Here is a 16,253-nt window from a genome sequence, read left to right on the forward strand (position 1 = left end):
GACCGCTAGATGCCAGAGGCTATCCGCAGCATGTCTCGTCCGGTGAAAACCTCTTTGCTATCCTAGTAAACTCAATGACGGGCCTTATTTGGACCCGGGCCTTATTTGGTCAAGGTACCTTATGAATTATTTTCCTATCTCCACAAAATAATGGTGAGGTATGTATTGTAAAAGTAACTTTTTGGTGGCTACAAACATTTTTTTCTCACAAGTTTATGTATGTAATTTATTTATTTATTTTTTTATTTATTTATAAGCCTCCATTTCTCCAGGCAGCCTGAAGGGGAGTTGTCAATACAAAACACATAGGACACTCACATACAGAACTCAAATTCAGTACAGCGGATATTTTGTCATGGTGCTACCAGCAAATCATATAAAGTAGCAATTAATATACAGTTTTGATACATTAAATTATATAACATATATTAAAAAATAAAAACAAAAGTGGGACTTATATACATATATAGATAGATACAAGACAAGACAGATACAAGTCATAAATAGTCAATGTTTACAGAGCATTTAATATACAAAACAGATACAATAACTATATTTGCAGAGCATTTAATATAATCACTTTTCAAAAAATATGAATCACCCATCTAAAAACTCTTTAACAGAGTAGAACGCTTCATTAGTTAAATACTCTTTTAATTCCTTTTTAAATTTCTTATCATTTCTAGTATTTATCATCTGTCTTGGAAGTTTGTTAATTAATTTTATGCCACAATAGTACGGGCCTTGTGCAAATATATTGGTTCTATGCCCTACTATCTGTAACTTATTTTGACCCCTGGTATTATATTCATGTATATCACTATTTTGTTTAAAATTTATATGTTGAGTTACAAACAATATGGTATGATATATGTACAAGGAGGGGAGTGTAAGAAAGTTTAGCTCCTTGAAGAGAGGTTTGCAATGGTACTTTTTATTTTTACCTTTTATTATTCTTAGTATTTTTTTTTGAAGGCGAAATAATTTAATTGCTTTACTTGAGTTTCCCCAAAAAATAATACCATACTCAAGGATAGATTGAACGTTTGAGAAATATAGAGCTCGGACAGCTTGAGTCGAACAAATAATATTTTTAATGGTTTGCATAGCATAACACATAGTGCTTAATTTTTTAGAAATAGTGTTTATGTGCACATTCCAGGATAGAGTTTTATCAATTACTAAACCAAGAAATTTTATTTCATTTTTAATTTCCGATTTTCTGTTTCCAATAGGCTTAATTTCGTCTTCCAGAATTAAATGTTTTGACCGTGAAAATTTCATTATAGTGGATTTTGAAATGTTGAGGACAAGTTTATTTTTTTGGAACCATTTATTGAGTTCACTTATCACTGTATTTGTTATGTTTATAAAATCTGTTTTTTCAGTTCCTGATATTATTACACTTGTATCATCAGCAAACATAGTTGCTTCACCTTTAATTAATCTTACTGTTTGTGGAAGGTCATTGATAAATAGTATAAATAATATTGGCCCCAATATCGAGCCTTGAGGTACACCAATGGTTACTGGATTTTTTTGCGAAATGTATTCTATTAATCTTCCATTGTTATTTCTATGAGTAAGTGCTGTAATTTGATAACGGTTATGTAAATATGATTGAAATATTTTAAGTGGTACTCCTCTTACCCCATATGATTCTAATTTTGTAATTAACAACTTATGATCTACACAATCAAAAGCCTTAGAGAGATCAGCAAAAATACCTAAGACATGGTTTTGTTTATCGTAAGAGTCAACTACTTTGTTTATAAAGTGATATATTGCTTGTTCTGTTGATTTCCCTTTTAAAAAGCCAAACTGATTTGGTGATATTATTTTATATTTTTCTAAAAATGCTATTAACTGGTGGGCAATGATTTTTTCAAGAATTTTTGAGAAAGAAGAAAGTACTGCAATAGGCCTATAATTGGTCATACTAGTAGCTTCTCCCTTTTTGTGGATCGGGATTATTTTAGCCCACTTTAGCCTATCAGGAAACACTCCGTTTAGTAAACAATGATTAAAAATATATGTTAGTGGATACTTAATGGCATGACAGCATTTTTTTATTATGGTCATAGGTATTTCATCTAAGCCAGCTGAATTCTTTGCTTTTAGAATATTTACTATTTTAAGTATATCATTTTCAGTAATTGGATTGAAAATTATAGATTCTTGGTTTATGTCTATTGAACCTTTGTCTTTTTGAGGGATGGTAATATCAGCTATTTGTGGGTCAGCTTGCCTTACCCAGATAGCAAAATAAGCTTGATTCAAGCTTGAATCAAGCTTGCCATGTCAAGCCTGCAAGCTTGAATCAAGATTGTCACGACAAGTGTGTTAGCTTGAATCAAGCTTGATTCAAGCTAAGCTAGTTTACACATGACAAGCTTGCAGCAAGCTTGCCATATCAGGCTTGCAAAAAGCTTGCCGCGACAAGCCTACAAGCTTGCCGCAAGCTTGTCATGGCAAGCTTGATTCAAGCTTGCAGCAAGCTAGCCGCATTAAGCTTGCATAATGCTTGCCGCGACAAGCTTGCAGCAGGCTTGCCGCGACAAGCTTGAGGCAGGCTTGCCGCGACAAGCTTGAGGCAGGCCTGCCGCGACAAGCTTGTGGCAGGCTTGCCACGACAAGCTTGCATAATGCTTGCAGCGACTAGCTTGTGCCAGGCTTGTCGCGACAAACTTAGGCTTGTCGCGACAAACTTGTGCCAGTCTTGCCATGATATCCTTAAGGCAAGGGTAGGCAAGGGTAAAAGAATACAACCTAAAATCTCGCTTATATATTGTTCAGTCAACAATATCCAAAAGGAATATTACCTAGAGTTAGCTGCAATGAATTCAACTACAATTTGTGTAGTAATACTAGCTTAAATCATTGCTAGGTAAGTTGATGAAATAAAAAAAGATTTAGGATTGAGACCCAAAAGGTGTATGCAAAAGATAATAATTTACAAAACTTTCTGTTGTATTTTGGTGTTTCAGAAAACAACACACACTGTAATTTTTTTTTATTAAAACCATAGTAAACTATATATGGATACCAGATAATTGCACATATTAAGATTTTGAAGAAAATTTAATGAAAAACTAATTGAGTTTTAATGTTGCATATCAATAATGCAAACAATTCAGATTCAGTGCCATTTTATCACTTTAAAACATACTCCATATTTCCTAGTTACAAAGTTTTCTTGCATTAACACTATAAAATTGCTGTCATTGGTATAATACTTCAAAAGAAAGATGACCACTCAGTTGCTGGTTCAGAATACACATTGTTTAAAGTAGTGTATGCTAGACATACACTTGCTTCATTGTTATGATCTTTAATACTAATAATTTAATTACAGACATGTGAATATAGAAACCACATCATTAATTAAATCTCTACCTTTTAAGTTACATAAAGTTCTGGACCTTATGAGATGTATTTAAATGTGTGCAACACAAATATAGCAAAACATCTTGTAAGAATTCAATAACCTAACTTAATAGTATTATGTAATTTGGTAATGTATTAAACTTAAGCCTAAATCTTATACAACTTTTCACAAGGAATTTATCAAAGTAGTTATAAGTATGAGTAAATGTCGGAAGTAAATGTGACAATGTCAACAAAAAGTATTCTGCTCTTTCCTTAATACCTATTCGCTTCCTTCATTGTCTATTTTAAAAACAATTGAGTGTTTAGCCAACTTTTACATTCTGAGATTTTGCGTGTCAACAGCAGCTCTGCTGATAAAAGCCAGACAGTTACATTTTTATTTAGAATTTAAATGGAGATTCTTTAATCAGTTTTTTATTAGTAAACTGTTTTCCTAAAACGAATTGGGGTGTAACTATGAGGGACGGGTGTTACAGAGTTTGTCTTGAGGTCGGGATAAAATATTTCCCCAAAAATCACTTTAACAGTGTTTTTCAATCATCCGTTGACCCCTTGCCAGTCATTACACCGGATAACCAGGGGTCTACTGTATTACAAAATTAAATAACGTAAGAACAGAGATGACAAACAAAAGGAGAAATAAGTCAAAGCATATTACAGTTACTAAAAATTTATTAATATTATAATTTATACAATAAGCAATCTACTATAGTATCATATATAATTTTAGTGGCCTGGATCATTTTCAGCTGGTCCTTGGTGCTGGTTTCTGTTTCCTCTGGAACAAAAAAAAATATATATATATATAACACTGAAATTGATACATCACATTAACCAACACATTTGCAAATACCTGTTACAAAAAAATTTTAAACAATGACACATGCTTCTACTTATTATTGGCATTTCAATAAATATCTGTTGTTTTGAGATTAAGTCATAAGGTTTTAACATTTTACTTCACAAATTACATACTAACAATCAACAACATGGCTAGCATTAAAATAGGGCAGACAATACATATGCTATTACATACTCTAAAACAAAATATGTGCGTATTGGCCCGAATGTAAGGCGACCCCCTAATATCAGGCAACCTGCAGTTTCAGGAGGCCAAACAAATGTAAAAATTCATTAGTCATTACTTTTGTGTGACAAATCCTATTTGTGTTGACTGATGTATAACAATTTATTATGTCTATTTATCTCATTACTTTTTTGAAAAACGTTTGAATGGCCTACCTCAAAAGTCAAAAGAAAAAATTACAAAACATTTACTGTTTTTTATCATATAATTGTCGCACTGTTATTTTAGGGCTAGGGCGTTAAAATTTGGAAAAAATTATTTCACATAAACGTTGCATGATGTTTTTGGCCCAGCTGTTCGGTTCCCGGTGCTTTGTGTAGGTAGTAAATAGTAAACATGACAGGATAAAACAACGAGAAACAGAATCGGTTTTCAAGTTGTTGTCAGGCAGTTTAGTAGTTATATTTAGAAAGTACAGTAATTTAAATTATAGTGAATCTCATTTATAATTTAAATTGCACAATGCCTACGATTTCCCGTCCAAAATGGTTGAATGAATTGGTCCCACCATTTTCTTAGTACGACAAACTATTTTTTTTAAAAGCTGTTAACTTTAAGTTTCTAGTCCCGTAAGAAACAATGTATTTTAAACCCAAAACTTATTATTAGTTTAAATATCACTGCTTACTAATTTATTGTGTCAATTTTTTTAAAGATGTTTTCAAAAGTTATAACTTTTTACACGTCCCATCTTCGTCGCCGACCACTATCGATAGCTCGCCGATTGTTGCAGTGTGCACGATCTCGTTCCGAGTAAACTACATTTCATAGCCCGCATTGTCACACTATTTCTTAGTGTGTACTAAGACTTACGACAATAATTATGCATTAAATTCTGCCTCTAGTTTGAAATACTTAGGTTTTTTGTTTTTCTATTTTAAGTTGATCATAATATGTTTTAGTTTCACGACTTATTAATTTAAATGGATTTGTGTGCTTTGGTGTACTCTATTTTCAATTAAACGTACTTTCCATAATAAAGTTGTGGTCATTTTCAGAGCTACTTCCTTCCTCTGAAGTACCACTTGTCTCGTCTAGCGTGCGAAAATAAGGCGACTTCCAATTTTCACATATCTCATTTAAGTAAAAATGGTCGCCCTATATACAGACCAATAGTCTACGATACTTTTATGATACTGTTTTAGCCAGTTCTATATTGACATGTAACCACAAATTAGATTTGGCATATTTAGCTACCAAATATATCCCATATTCTTTCTAAGATTTCTCCAACACATATGAACTGCCAAACACAGTCTCAATGTCCACAAGAGCCAACCTAAAATAATGAGATCATGCTAAAATTCTGTGTACAATTCTGAGTACACAATAAATGGGTGATGCAAAGACATATTTTTATTTAGTAACATAATAGCCAAAGTGATTAATACACATGTAGTTAAACCAATCTCTCACTTAGCACATCTTTAAATTGTGTACACTCATTTAGCTTGTTATGAATTTTACTACAGCGAAACCCCTTATTTACGTTACCGTTATTTACAATTCCCAATTTTTGCACAATATTCTTCAGCTCCCGTTTGGCTCCCATTTAGTCCAATACAATACTTTCACGTGAATTACATCTCAAAAATTGCATCCATCTTGCTAGTTAAATCACGTAACACGTAACACACAAGCAACTTGGTGCAATCGCCATACATGATGAAACTGTAAAAGAATTGTCAGAGAATAAACATGTGAAACGTGAAATTAAAAACTGCATTTACAAGTTTCCAACACTGGCCTAGTAAAGGCAGGCTTCGAGAAAACATTAGCACATGATGCTAGAGCTACAATTTATAGAAATTATTTATGTTTGTTAGTACTTATACATACAGAATTATGTACATTATTTATTTCTGGTGTTAATCTTAGTCAACGTCTAACTTTTTCAGCAATAAATAATTATTGTAAATAAGGAAAAAATTTTGACTTTTATCTGTACATTTTTTACAAGATGGTAGCATGTAAAAAACAAGGAAAACATTTTAGATTGATGAAAAACTCAACTAAGTGCATGAACCATGACACAGAAACTTGTGTTTCACTCACTGAAAGGTTAGGCGTGCCGATTTCCACTCTGAACAAAATTGTAAAAAATCGCGAAATGATTAAGAAACTGCATCCCAGTTGTGGTGTTTCTAATACATATAAAATACATTCGTGAATCAAAATATAAGGAAATTAAAGTACTTTAGAAGGAATGGTTGGTGGGTGCAAGGGCCCTGGAATGACCCATAAACTGTGTTTTGATTAGACAAAAGGCGCAACTTTAGCTACATGGCTCCGAATTGATGAGTTTCATATATTCATTGGTTGGATTGACAATTTCAAATGACTAAATGACCATTGGAATTTTTGGTAAATAAGTAGTGTACGGATTAGCGTCAAAATTTTTTTTAAAAATCTGAAATAACTTTCATTATATACTCTTTTACGTCCTCTTTTCATTACAGCCTACGGAGATAATAAATTCCAAATACTTTAGGAGATATCGAATTTTTTAATTTTCATATTTGGGCAATATTTTTTTTAAAATTTTTTAAAATTCTGAAAAAACTTTTATTCTGTGCTCTTTAACTTCCTCTTTTCATCAAACCCGGCAGAGATAAAAAATTCCAAATACTTTAGGAGATATCAAATGTTTTAATTTTCATCCTGTGCACTCATGCGGCATTCAACATTGTTGCTTGTTTACAAGTATGACTTTTTTTTTTTTCGCGACGTAGGTGAACGACTACATCATATAAACAGAAAATTACGTGAGTTTCTACTGTTCAACCTTTGTCCCGGTTTGTTAGATCAGGTCAGCTACATTATAAATACTTCAAAACTAAACAACCATTAAAATTACTTTTATTATTTTTATTTTTAATGTCCGTTCAGTTTCAAAGTATTTATAATGTAGCTGACCTGACCTAATCTACTTTTGTCCCTTTTTGTTAGGACAGGTCAGTTACATTATAAATACTTAAAACTATACAAGTAAAATTAATTGATATTATTTTTAATTTGCATTTATTTTGAAGTATTTATAATGTAACAAACCTAACCTAATGGAAAATTTCTTTTATTTAGGCATTCACGCAGACACGGCAAAATATAAAATTGTAACGGCCGAATGATTACATAGGTCTTGTATTGCAAAATAAGAACGGCGATATCTCCAAAAGTAATTGGAATTTCTTATCTCCGCAGGCTGTAATGAAAAAAGGACGTAAAAGAGCATATAATGAAAGTTATTTCAGATTTTTAAAATTTTTTCTGACGCTAATCCGTACACTACATATTTACCAAAAAATTTTTAAATACTGAAATAAGGTTTTTGTAAAACTTGCTGTATGTTTTTTTTAATGTAACTTTTGCTTTAGTAAACTATCCTTATGTATTGACAATTTTATCAATATTCTTAATCTGCAAACATCTGATATGAATTGCCAACTACAGTATGAAAGTACGTATGTATTTTAAAGATGCTTACCTACACTTCACAGAATGTAAATAAGAGATTAAAGATTAATTATCAATTATTATTTTTGGATATGCTTCAGACACTCATAATAAGGAATAGTTATGTTTATATGATAGTGCAATATGTTTAGGTTGTATAATATGACAGTTATATGACCAAAAAATGATTTTCCATACATTTCCCTTATTTTACACTTTTTTTTACTTTGTGCCCACGAACAGTGCAAATAAGGGGTTTCATTGTATCCTAGTCTAGTATTAACACATACGTAAATTTATCATCACATTGCGGAAAAAGAAACTACATAGTTATGTAAAGATTCCATTCAAACTGTGCTCCAAATAAAATTCTACAAGTGTTAAATTAAGCAGTACTGAATCGAAAACCAAATATATTTTATTTAAATTTTTGTTGCAGAAATACACAGATGAGAAATATCATGTAATGAAAGTCTGTAGTTCTTAATTTTTTATAAGACAAAAATCTGGAAATCCAAATTCAACTACCAGAATTGAAAATTGTAAAATAAAATTCAAAATTAATTTTTTTGTATACAAAAGGCAACTAGCCAAAAATACAATCATGGACAACTTTCAATGTTACAATAAAAAAGTTGTTAAAATAAAGTTGTTAGAATAACAAAAGTTTTACCTCCTCATTACTCTTGTTTTGCTCTGTTGCAGCCGCAGGCAGATTGTTTCCTTCACCTCAATATGGGTAACTTTATGAAGTTTCAGGACATCAGCTGCAAAAACCATGTTCACAATAAAGATGAATTCAGACACTTTATCCCCAAAATTTTAAATTATATCTAGCAAGAGCAGTTCCAAGTATACTGCACTTTTAATTAAACTGTGCAATTATGGTCGATTATAAGTTGTAAAGCTAATTACTTCAATGTCTCTTTTCTAACGTCCAACAGATGCATTAATAAATTTTTTATTCAAAAAGACCAAGAAATTCTAAAGTTATGTCTCTTAGCCCTCATTTAATAATTATAATGGTATCTTTGCCTCGTAAGGAAACTTAGGGAGACAGGATTGGAATTATATATAATTTTCAAGCCATGGCCATAGACAAAATAACACGCAAATACTGGGCAAGTTTTGCTCTTCATTGATCGATGTATTTTTTTTGCTACTGAATCCAACATAAATGTTTCTATGATTTTTAAGTTGCTACTGAAATTGTGCATGTATTTAGCCCCCAACGAGCGATAGAGAGTTCTTTTTATAGAATTTCATGTCGTAAAATTCATAGGCCTAACACCTTGGATTTTGACTATTATAAACAACCGTAATTTTGCTGCATTAAGGCTGCTGCGAACGACAAAATGTTTTTACAATCTTTAGTATTCGATAGTTTACAATTTTCAAGTTTCCAAGCTGACGTACTTTCTATGCTAGAAGTTTTCGCTGCACATGATACTGGCTACTTTGATGGTTGTAGTCTGAGCATTTTCAAAACAATAAGTTATCAAAACGATTCTTTTCAAAGCTGCAATATGAACATTTTTATTGTGGTAATTACTACTTTTCACCACATACAAACAAAGAACTTCCATGTAAAAATTTATTATTGTTGCTAATTGGTCTTTCGTTCACTTCTTTCCTACCATATTTATGTTTCCCAATCTTGCGCGCCAAATTCTAATGTTGTTTTGATTCATTCTGATTGGCCACTGCTTAAATATTGTAGTGAAACTGGTATGAAAAATAGGACACTGAGATTAGGCTAAACCAGTAGCCGATCTCTCAGGGCTGCTCGTAGCCAGCAAGTTTTTAAGTGACAAAACTTAAGCAAGCCAGGATAACATCTCTTGTACAATATTATAAGAAAAAATGTGTCGTGTGCAGCGGGCTTTAGTTGGAGTTGCATCAATCACTGTGTAGTTTATAAACCTAGCCTAACTGATGTTAGGTTGGATACATTAATAGAAATACTGTTAAATTATTAGAGAACTTAAGTTAAGTATTACCTATTTTAAATGAATACACCTAACATAACCTTCAACACTACTTTTGAGAATTTTTTTCCATAGCTTTCCTAACCTCGCCAACTTTTAAACAATTTAATGCTATGAATGTAACTAACAACTATTACAAGGGTAAACAACTATGTATAAACATACTTAATATAAATGGCAATGAACTTTCACAAAATTATCATTAAACACGTAGTAAGAAGTAAGAAAATGCAAGTAACTTTTTTTTACATATTATCATTTAAGTAGGCCTTCATGCTTAAATAAATTTTAAAAAATCTGCAATAACCCACTCTCATTAACCACATACATATCTACCTATATAAAAAATTTTATTAATAAAATCACATCATTTGATTCCCTAACAAAAAGGTTTTAATGATTTCAGTATTTAATGAAGTTATCTAACCATTCTCTTAATTTAATGTTAGTACTAATGTACCAAAACTTATGTTAAAACAGTAAACTAATTGTTAACGAATTGAAGCAGGCCTATTGTAATAGGTACCCTTCCATGGGGGTTATGTTTGTAACACCTTTGGCTAGGCCGATGTGTTAGTGCCTTGATAAGTAACGTTTTATCGGTATAACTATCATAAGGAAGGATAAATCTAAATCATATTAATTTAACTATCATGTGTCAAATTAAGATGCCCATAGCCGGGCCATTTAACACAAAAAAGCCGTAACCTGCATTATTTTTAAACATAACTTCTATAACCGTACCCAAAATTATTTTTAACAAAACTTCTATTGCCTTAACCTGCATTATTTTTAAACACAACTATCAATAATTAGTTTCACGAAATAAATTAATTCATAAAGGTTTCTAAAACAGAAAAAAATTGAAGACCTAAAACGTATGGTTTGCTCATTTTTAGTGTAAACGAGTCAAACGATTATTTCATTAATAAATTATTATTTTTAAATAAAATGAAAGTATTCAAACAAAACGACCATCCAATCTAAAAAACAATATTTATAAAACAGACCTATTTTCGAATAAACACATGTTAAGTACAACAAGAATTGTATTCAATAAAATTAACGAATGGTAGATCATAATAAGCATTAACACAACACATCTATAAAAAAATTACTTATTAAAAAATAACAATATATTTGCCTAAAAAAGTAATAAATTTACACAACTTACCTTGTTAGCCTTATTCAACTTCGGCAATATGGAGTATTTAAGCTCTGGCCAGAAAAAAATTAAGGAACATGGAAACGGAAACAAAAATACTAAACTCCCAGGATGCAACAGGGCTGCAACACGGCAAGTCAAATTCAAGCCTTCGGCAAGCTTACCGAAAAAAAAAAAAGATCGATATAGCTCACAGAAGACTTACATCAAGCTTGAATCAACCTTGATGCGTCAAGCTTGCATGGAAAGTTTAATTCATGCCTTTGGCAAGCTTGCCGAAAACAAGTGTAGGTCGCAATGGATGACAGAGCACTTGAATCAAGCTTGAATCAAGCTTGATGCTTCAAGCTTGCATAGCAAGCCAAATTCAAGCTAACAGACAAGCTTGCTGCAAGCTTTCATGCTATGTGGGTACATGGCTTCACATTGTTAATAATTGTATTATTCAAGTTGTGCGGCATTTGGAAGTGGTAGTTTTACAGTTGGTAATAAAAATACGCACGGCATTCGGAAATGGTAGTTTTACGGTTGGAAGAAGAAGAATACACACGACACTCGGAAGTGGTAGTTTACAGTTGTATGAAAGATTACACACGACACTCGAAAGTGGTAGTTTTACAGTTGGAAGAAAGAATATACACGGCACTCGTAAGTGAAAAGTTTACAGTTGGTAGGAAGATTGCACACGGCAGGAGGAAGTGAACATGTCAAGGGCGTAGTAACTGCGCGAGTGCAAGTAGCTATAAATAATCTTCCGCATTGCTTTCGTGGTTGCCAGAGATGTTTATGCGTGCTGTCTGCGAAGCTTGCGATAACATTTCGCGTGATATTGCACGCTAGTATTAATCCTGAACGTTTACGAACCAATCCTTCAAACCGTCAAGACGAGAAGACGAAATGGAATATGGAAACACGCGTTTGCCGGAAGAATGTAAGCACAGGCATCAAGATGAGTCAATTATCGACTTTTTTTCTTGCAGTGCTGCCGACACGATGTTGGCGAGCTTGCTTCGGTGGTGCAGTGGTTAGCGAAACTTGCACCGTTGTTTGCGCGTTCGTTTCCTACCTGGGTCGTGATTCTAATCGGGCCAAGCCCTCCGGCATAAGACGAGAATGTTACCCTTCTTTATATCTATAGAGTAGTCTTCCGATAGTCCTGCATCCAACGGTTTTGAATGCCCGATAGTCTGGCACCGGCGAGTGTGTTCGGACTCAAGCCAACTAATGATTCTGCAGTACAGTACGACATCCAATCCTAAAACCCACAAAGGAAATCTTTCCCTTGTGAAAAATAACCCAACCCGGTTGGGAATCGAAACCGGGATCTCTGGCTGACAACTCAGCAGAAAGGTCAGACACGGAAACGCACCACGTTTTCTTGCATCACAGCGTGTTAGATCACACGGCTATGCGCGGAAGCTTAACGCTCCCTTTCGCACGCCTTGTTGATTTTTTTTTCAATTGTTTCGTCATTCAATCAAAAGGGAATTTTTCCAATTTTAACTCGATACCTCCCTTACATTAATTGTTCTCCCATACATTTTTTCAACAGATATTAACTTTGTTTAATATTGTGGGGTGTAAAAAGTTGCTAACGTTTTTCGTAATTAATATCACTTTCTCAAGTTTTTACTCCCATTATATTACACTTAGTGAATGTATATTGAAAACATTTGTGAAAGAACAGCAAATGCAAGGTAAGTATCAAATTTAAAATTAAAAAATATCACTTAAGTAAAAGTAATGACAAAAAAAATTTAAATTCGACGTGGCGTGTGAGGGCGTACCTTAATGAGACGTGACCTCCAACATTGTAGTGCGCTCCGAACCACTGGGGAAGTGACACATTGCTCATGAATATGGGTGTTGGTGGGTATGAAGGGATCGCCTCATGCACAAAAACAATTTTTCTTTACTTTTAAAAAAGATTTCTCTGGAAACCAATTGCCAATAAATAGTTTTTAATAGCAGAAGAAAGAAATTGTAACTTTAAACAACATACGGCTATGGTTATTTTTGCATACATGAAATACGCTTTTCGAGATTATACTGAATATTTCATACTAAAATTGGAGCATGATTTATATTTTTACTGATGTTTCATTCAAGCATGATTTTTCTAAACCATGGAAAAGATAATCTAATATTCAATAATTAGACATTATTTTGTTTTATCATGCTTATTATGTGCGCAGTTAATACTGGAAAGCTATTCAGGGAACGGTTTACTTTAACTATTGTGGTACTGGGACAACACAACACATAAATGCCCGGGTTATAATCCGAACCCGGCATTACTGCGAACACTATTTTGAGGTGATACAGTTATTTTTATGTAAATGTACAAATGTATTTAATTTTACGTAAATATTTCTGTTCCAGTTACAAAAAAAAAAAAATTACAGTGTAGTCCGCCGGGGCTGGAACCCGTGACCGCCGCCGCGCAGAGAGGGAATGAGTGCTAGACTCTCCGCGTCACCCCCTCCCAACACGACGCGTCAACGCGTCAACCCCCCTCCCCTTTCCAATGCAAGACGCGACAACGAGACACCCACCCCCCCTCCTACAACCTGTGTAGCGTCACTGCGCATGGCGAGCTCGCAGAAGTGCGCCGTCTCGCGGGTGACGTCACCGTCTGGCTCAGGGGTGTCCAACCTGCGGACCGGTCTGCGAAGTACGAGTAAAACACACTCTATAGTATGTCTCATCCTTATGTGGCAGTGTGGAGCTAAAGGCGGGATTCCAAGACGTTCGGGTAAGGTATCCAATAAGCACTGCCTTGTTGGGTTATAACCGTAACCTAACTCGTGGGCCGTATTCTAGAACGTGTCCAAACCTAATCATAGTAAGGAAACAAATTGGCGACCGTTTTAATTAACGATACAATGCGCGAGGCTAGAGACTGGTTTCAACGCATTCTAGCGGACGTTTCGCAATCATCGAAACAATTATTACGGCAAAAATACTAGAGATAGTAGCACCATCGCACAAAAATTGAACCACCGTTCTAATTTTCTCAAGTACTTTTTGAGTTGCGATTATTTCTTGTTATGACCATTAAAGTGTACAGAATGTATTCCAGGATAGTTTCGCTATAAATAAAGTTTCATTTGGCTTACCAACACGCTTGTTTCGTTCCCCGATGATCACAAAAATGACTATATACAAGTTAATAATGCCATCTGGTCGAAATCAACGGAAAAGTGAGCTCTACGCATGAGCGGAATTTGGGCAACGGATAGGACACCAAAATCCGTTCCTTAAAAATAAAGGACTCACCGTGTCCTATCGTGCACTAGGAATACGGTTAGGGTACAGGTGTAGTATATTCAACACCTAAACGCTTATTTTTGTGTCTGGGAATACCGGCCTAAATGTATATATAGTCTCTCTTTTCAATGCACGATATCTGCTATTAACGCTGTCCTTGTTTCAGTGTGCTCTGTTGCCAGATATACCCAATGAGCACAAAAATTTTAGACATAACTTTCTTAGGCAATGAAAAATTTAAAATGTACAAATTTTTTTTTAAAGTAAAATTTAGAAAGAGTATATTAGAAACACATTTTCTTGTTTTATTTCATAAAGAGCATCATATGATAATATTCCATTTTTACTTTTAAAGAGATATAACTGAAAGACGCCAGCTTGGTTTCAATCGTTTTTGTCAACTTTTTTAATATCATTTTATATAAACATTTTTGGCTTTGTTTGAGCATAGCACATCATTTAATGGAATGCCTTGCTATAAACGGTAACCGACTGCTACAAATATTCTCTCCTGGGAAATGATATTGGTGATAGTTGAATTATTTTTTCTTATATAATTACTACCAATGTAATCGTCGGTCCGGGCCCCCTTGGACCCCTCCGTGATGTACCCCATGCTCTCAATAGACTGTTTTTTATCTTCCAGAAAACCAATAAATAGCAAAATTGGAAACATATTTAAACTTATTATAATAGTCACTCATAAACAAAATAAGAATTTAGTGTAACAAGCCGAGTAGTATACATCTTGTAACACGGGTGCCATTTGCTGTATATGTAGTGGAATCCATGCGCGAGACAGACAATAGTACAGAGTTGACACTCAATGGTGTTGAATCTTCGATTTTTTTAAAGTAATACTTCTTTACTGAAGAGCTACAATTTTCGAGCTTTACGAAAATTCTGATCGCATGAGGGGAACAGTTAGGTACGTGGTGGGGGAACCATCAGATGAGGAGACGGCAGGGGAGAGGTAGAAATGACGCAGCATACTTGCACACTTACATTCTTTCACACTTGCACAATTGCATACTTGCACATTGCGCACTTGCATACTTGTACACTCACAGACTTGCACACCACACTTGCATACTTACGCAATATCATAATGTAGCAGTCGCATATTTGCATATATATTTTTTTATCTGCGACCTCAGCCAAAGAGAATCATGTTTCCTATACTTATAATATAATAAACAAGAAATTTCACTTCTGCTACGCGTGGACTCCACGCACACATTTTTTCTTTCGTAGTTGCTATACCGAATTGCAAATAAGGAACACGCACCGTAACTTAAGATAACAAAGACGCCAAGTTGATGTTTAGTTGCAGAAGTCGTAGAAGACACAGCCCACGTGAAAAATAGATTCGTTTTAATGATGGTTTAACTATAACCAATATCCAAAGGCTCTACACTAACAACATAGGTAAGAGTTAACGTGTAGTTACAAAAATATTTTTAAAATATATTGTTAAAGTATGTATAATTCTTGGTGTCAGATATGATTAACTTCTATTTAAGAAATTTGAAGCACGGAGGTTTTTTCCCCATAAATATGAATAATGATTAAAAAACATAGTCATAATGTTGGTACCATTTGAATTTAATATGAGGTGGCCACATCTACATGATTACATGGTAATTGTATGAAGGCGTTATTATTTATTGAGATAATCGCTGTGCCATATTGGTAAGACGCCCAAAACATTGGCTGACGTGTAGTGTTTTCATTGTGGAAACAGGTTTAGATGAGCTCTTTTATGAAATTGATTGTTTTTAACGACGCAGATTATAACTCATACGTACTGACAGGGCCCTCACATGGCCGGTGCTATCATTGCTATGGCAACGGGGCCCATGGGTCTAGGGGACCTACGCAGGAAAGAAAAAAACTTAAA

The 16,253-nt window shown here is 33.8% G+C and overlaps 1 protein-coding gene and 1 long non-coding RNA gene across 3 annotated transcripts in view; one reads left to right on the forward strand and one right to left on the reverse strand.

Annotated features, from left to right (window-relative positions):
* Nucleotides 1–16,253, forward strand: part of LOC134529299 (PDZ and LIM domain protein Zasp) — a 243,982-nt gene that overhangs the window by 82,619 nt on the left and 145,110 nt on the right. The window lies entirely within an intron of this gene.
* Nucleotides 3,432–16,253, reverse strand: part of LOC134529301 (uncharacterized) — an 85,040-nt gene continuing 72,218 nt past the window's right edge. The window contains exons 2-3 of the long non-coding RNA XR_010074528.1: nt 8,604–8,697; nt 3,432–4,168 (exon numbers count right to left, since the gene is read on the reverse strand). This is a non-coding gene — a long non-coding RNA (uncharacterized LOC134529301). The remainder of the gene's footprint in view (nt 4,169–8,603; nt 8,698–16,253) is intronic.

This window comes from Bacillus rossius, chromosome 2 (assembly GCF_032445375.1).
Source record: "Bacillus rossius redtenbacheri isolate Brsri chromosome 2, Brsri_v3, whole genome shotgun sequence".
NCBI lineage: Eukaryota > Metazoa > Arthropoda > Insecta > Phasmatodea > Bacillidae > Bacillus > Bacillus rossius.